This window comes from Anarrhichthys ocellatus, unplaced genomic scaffold (genome assembly GCF_004355925.1).
Source record: "Anarrhichthys ocellatus isolate YVR2014 unplaced genomic scaffold, GSC_Weel_1.0 scaffold600, whole genome shotgun sequence".
NCBI lineage: Eukaryota > Metazoa > Chordata > Actinopteri > Perciformes > Anarhichadidae > Anarrhichthys > Anarrhichthys ocellatus.
In genome coordinates, this window is record NW_022280574.1 from 3,607 (window position 1) to 9,702 (window position 6,096).

The window sequence follows — 6,096 nt, forward strand, 5'->3', positions numbered from 1 at the left end:
TGATTAAAAACATTTAGATCACTTCTTCTTCTCCTCAGCCTGCCTCGTCTTCAGCCTCAGTGCTTTCGCCCACGGAGAGTGAACGTGGTGCGTTCATGTGTGAGTTTGTGAGATAGTAAAACAAACAGGATGAGTGAGAGCTGCTCCAGCCTGACTTCACTTTACGTCATTCTGGTCTTTGTGCTGCTTCTGAAGATGTGGAATCCGTCTCAGTGGCCTTCTTCACAGATATTCCACAACTCTTCTGTAAAGAAGACCCACCATCACGCCGCTTTAGCTTTTTATAACCTGATCTCACAACTATTTGTGAAATGACCACGACTTCTTAGCAGCGCATTTATGTGGTGGTTGTGTTGGCACCAAAGAAACAATGCAAATGAAAGCTAGCTAGGATCCTTTTTCACGGTGGACACCCATTAAACGCATCCGTGTAAATATGCAACGTAGTGACGTAGTATCAACAGTGAGGAAGACTGCTTATAGTGAGCGGTAGGGGGAGTAGGACTTTCAACCAGGAGACCGATGTTCTTGTCTGAACGTGTTGTCGAGTCGTTGTGAAGTTACATTCATGACGTTTTTGCAGTTTCTGATTTAAAGTCTGATTTTGCGATGCACCTTTTACACATTCTGAGTTCCCCCGAGAGATTTATCTAAATGAAACTCTCGTGGTATGTTTCCGGTACTCTATAAGTGTTGCCATGATTGTTCTAACGGTTGAATTTGGTTGAGTTTATTGCTGAGTCGCGTCGTTATGAAGTTTATTGGCCAATATCTTAAAAACTAAATAAGATATTTTCGAGCTTTGGCTAACTTTTGATAACTTTCATCCGATAATGATTCACAGAAAATTTGGCAGCAATCAGACAACAGCCAACCGTCTTCTTCCCAATTCGTCATAAACCGATGCTTTGTCGCGGCCCTTAGCGTTACTTTACGTTAGATTAGCTTTGTGGTTTGGCTTGAAATTACTACACTTTCGATTCACCATCTTTTCCTAAACCTTCTAAGTTGTTTCCTATGAAGACGGAAGTTTATTTTGAAAAGACTGTATTTATGTAACAAGGTTTCGTAGGAAAACGCACGAAAAATGAGGAGCGACTTGAGGATACGTTGCCTGTTGCCCACGCTGTTTCTTTTTGGATCTTCATACTACGTCATCACACTCCAGCAGCATTTCCTCTGAGTGTCTAACATCGACGCAAATGTGTTTAAACTGCATCAATGCTAAAGATACAGTAATAATGATGCCGAGGAGCGTGAAAAGCGTCGCTATTTCACGGCCTCGAAATAAGAACGGGTTGCAAATGCCCGCGCAGGCAGCGAGGTTCCCACAGCAGCGGTGGGATGATGTAACCGAGTGTATCAGGGGGATGAAAGCGCCGCGTGGTGTCTGCGTGAGCTTCCGGCAGATCATGAGCTGCTGCACGTGCTGCTTTGATACGTTTCATCCCCGTGAGCTCCTCAGACGGCACCGCGGCCAATTCTCTCACTCCAGCGGATCGGCACGTCATGCTTCCGACAATGGAAAATAAAATTGTTTTGGAGAGATAACAACTGATGAGCTCTCCTTGAATAATGTCAAAGTTGGGTTGAAAAATCAAATATTTAGATTTAGAAGTTATGATTAAGTTTTATTCTTCACATTTCACCGTCTGGTTGGAGAAAGCAAGTAAAAGGGAGAAGAAATGCTCCTCATTGGACATTAGAGCCTCTAGTAACAACATAAAGTATGAACATCCATGTTGAGTCAGGGTTCAGAGATCCATACAGCTCTAACTACAGAAAGGCTTCTCACAGCCTTCATGAGCTATAGTATAATACTGCAGGCAGATAATGAAATACATATCTGAGCTTCATAATGACATACATTATGAGGCTCATAGATGTTTGGTGTTTGTTTCCTGAATGGGACAGTCGGTCGTTGACAGGTGGGAAGTGATGTTTCCAGTTTGTACGCCGGTTCAGTCCTCTCCTCCTTCCTACTCACCATGAAACAGCTCTGATCACATTCAAGGTGTCGGTGAGCTGCTGTTGCCCTTGAGCAAACTGTCTGGGGAATAAAGAGAAGCCTCTTCCAGCCGAGTTACTCTCATTGATCTCCCCTCGCTGTGGGGAGGAGCGCCTCGGGGTCCTCTGACCTCCTCTCAACGCAGTCATGTGACTGACCTCCCCCCGTCTGTTGATGATTCATTAATGTGCGAGAGAAAGACCCCACACTGAAATGTCACAGTGGCTGTAGTCCAACGGTTTAATGCGGGATGAGAAGGACTTCCTGCCACTTAACTCTACAGCACTCACACCTCCGGCTCTGAAGAGTGAAGCCGTTCTCAAAGTCATGCTTTCAGCACATAAACCAACAGAGGGACAAAGGGGATCGAGCCGTTCTTCTGTCTTATTGTAGACAAAGTTAAAAGTCTCCTTCTGTTCACATCAGTGTCCTTTCTATCGGATTTGTTTCTTTTTGTTTTGGAGCTTTAAATGTATTGTTGAGCCTTTTCCTCACACAGTGAGAGTGAATATAGAGATGAAAAGAATCTCGATTTCCTTGTTTCCACGCATGAAGCACAGCTGCTGAAGACTACGAACACAATGCATTTGCTGATCTGCCTCCACCGCGGCTTTAAGGTTGATCTCTTCAAATAGGACAAGATTCTATCTTCAGAAGCGCTCTGTCTTAATGTTTGTAGTCCGAGTAGCATCGACCAATCACGTCAACACCCCTTGTGGCCGAAGTGTAATCTGGGAACCCAGCGTCTATCGTCTGATTATGATTCAGCTTTTTATTGCTTTAAAATCAGCTCGCAAACGAGCTTCTCGTGAAACTATCCGATTGTACACGTCGTCTCTGAAGTCCAGTTCAAGTCCTGCCTCTCAGTTGCTGGACTTTAAAGAACAGGTCGTAGCCTGTTTGCAACGACTTCTGTACCCCATATTACCACAGGACCCCCAACAGGACCCCCAACAGGACCCTCGGGGACACAGGTGTCCATAAACTCATACAGACTGGATGGACAAACTATGGCCCATCCAACAGCCCTGCAAGGGTGAAGAGCTGGTCCTCTGGTCCATGGGCGGGAAGATCTGAGAGGAAAAACACAACCATTTGTTAAAATATCTTTATTGCATTAACACATATTTACAAAGAATCACTCTACCCTTAACATATAATAGTAATGATAATAATTATCTTTTGTTTATGAATGTCTTACTGTGTAAACGTTTCTCAAGCAGAATAAACTTTCCATCACGGAATCATTATCAGAACCCTTTCTGCATAACTGGATGTATTTATCACATGTTCTCTGTCTGCTCGTCCTCCGGGACGCATCCTCCGTCTTCATTATGGACTCTGATATCTACCATCATCTGACAAGAGACGCACACACACACACACACACACACACACACACACACACACACACACACAGAGGAAGTGTGTTTAGCCCCGGGCCCCTCAGCCGAGCCCTCCAGAGGATGAAGAGGGATGAGGAAGAGGAGTAAAGCTGGAGGTCGCGGAGGAGGCGCAGATGAGAGAGCAGTTCAACAGTAAGCAGCACTTTGTAGGATTTGTTAGAAGTTTAAAAACGGGCTTTTACTGTCAGAGAGCAGAGTCTTCCTCATGTGAAGATGAATCTCTATTGATTTACTGTTAAAGGGATTTGATGTATTTCATGCTGCTGTTTCTACTGCGCAGATATTTCTGTTTTACTGGTTTTAATTTATTTTATGAGTTTGATGTTGTTTTTATTGGCTGCTCGATAGAAAGAGCTCAGAGTCGGAGTATTAACCGAGAAGTATGAACATATTTTACTTCAGTAAAAGTAGCAATACCACAGTACACAAGTACTCCGTTATATGTAGCTGTATTTAAAATTGTACTTAAGCAAAAGTATTTGTATTTAATGATAGGTAGAGAAATGATGCAGCATAATATATATATTGTATTCTTGGATTGTAATGTTTGATTCATTCATGTGTTCATCTTTATTATTGGATAAAGTCTTCATGGTTTAATGATATCAGTTATTTGTTGATGAGTAACTACGAACTAGTTATCAAATAAATGTTACGGAGTAAAAATTACAATATTTCTCTGTAAGATGTTGTAGAAGTATAAAGTACCAGAAAATGGACATACTCATCTAAAGTACAAGTACCTCAAAAGAGTACTTAAAGTAGTACTGTTGAGAACCAGGACTGAGAGGAGCAGACTGTCAGACCTGCTGCAGTAACATGAGAGTCTGGTGCTCAGAGACACTACCACTTTAGTCCACAGGGGGCGACAGAACCAACACTACATGAAAGTTCCTCGTAGTAACTTTAAGTACAACACTTGAGTACATGTACTTGGTACATTCCACCACAGATAAATAGACAAACTATTGTAAAGTGTTTTGGGTTGTTAGTGGACGAAGCTTTGTAGAAGTATTATCATTCTAATCAGAAGTACTACGGGTTGTAGGATGTTGAAATCTAGAGCTGCATAGAAATAGAAATATTTAAATTTATAATATTCTAAATGAATGATTCATATTAATCCTCGGGTAATAATAAACCCAGCTTGTCCACTAACTGACCCGGCTATTGACGGAGCGAACCTCTCAGCTGGGTGTGGACAGCATCAACACGTCGAGTCACCGGCAGCTGTTTCTCTCAAAAACGAAGTCAAGATGGCCGCCGCTCCTGCAGAGGCTCCTGGAACGCAGCAGGAACCAATTAAACAAAGAAAGACTCCATTGAGCAGCTCAGAGTCCTGCTGAGAGGCAACACGCCGCTCGGTGCGGAGGCAGCATCGGGCCGACCCGGGCTATCTCCAGCACCGGGGGCAACAACAGGCAATCTGTGGAGGGTGATCGAGGGTAATTAACAGAAGTGTTGTCGGACACGTTTCATATCGTGTGTTTCCCTCGAGGCGACGATCACTCTCACACTCTGCATCTGAACTTTAACCCCAGAGCTCCATGTTTAGAGTTCATCTCAAGCTGTAAATAAATGTACACGACTGCAAACAGACAGATAATTAGACAGACTTTCATTTTATTGCAAAGTATTTATGATTTTTCATATTTTCTTGGGTTTTGCCTTCCAACTTTTATTTTGACTTTGTTTATTCCCCTGGTGTTGTTTTTAAACTTCAGACGTACTATCACTACTACTGAGATATACTATCACTACTGAGGCATATATAGTATTACTACTGAATATACTACTATACTGAGGTCTACAGTAGGACTACTATCTCTACTGAGTCACATTTCATATATTTATGTGTGTCTGTATATTTCTCCTTCATTGAGACACACATCTGTGTCTGTAATATAAAACAGTAGAATATTCTGTTCTCAAAGCAGCACAAACTGAAACACAGATGATTCATATTAACACGGAGGACAAACTTCACTCAAAAGTTACGCTGTGGATTCTTTTTTCTTTACATATATATATTTTAAACCTCTGAGTCTTTAATTAAAGCTTAAAGAGAAGCTTTACTGTGTGAAGCAGAAGCTCTCACACTCACAATACGCAGAGAACTGGGTCCGTGTTTAACAGCTGCAAGCTAACGTTCTCTGTGAAATAATCCCAAATGTATTCAGCGTGTATCTGTGCTGCTGCAGAGAACACTTCTGTCTGAAGGTCCTCAGTTTATCTTAATGACTTCTGACCCTCGCAGGCCTTTACTCTGACCCTCGCTGCCCCCCCGTCAGGCTAAACTCACAGACAACAAACTGTGTTTCATGGACCGCTTCACATCTGAAGGTCCGGAGCGAAGACACCACGTCTGCACTCTCCGGCTCGCCTCTAATCTCCCTGACTAACGCAGATCAAGGAGTCCACGATCCTCCACTTCCACCGTTTGTACCTCTGAAGTTTACCTGGACTCTGATAAACCTGCAGAGATCTGGACTCGCTGGTCAGGGAAGGTTCCTCATAGCATCACGAGTAAGTGAGCATGAGTTCAAACCTGAAGCGTTCCACGACCTCAAACACTGATGTACCGTCAAACAGACGTCAGACGTTCAACTTACACGCAAATACTGCTGCCACACCGCTGAGGTGTAGTACAGTATAAAGTACAATATGTAGCTCTGAGGTGTA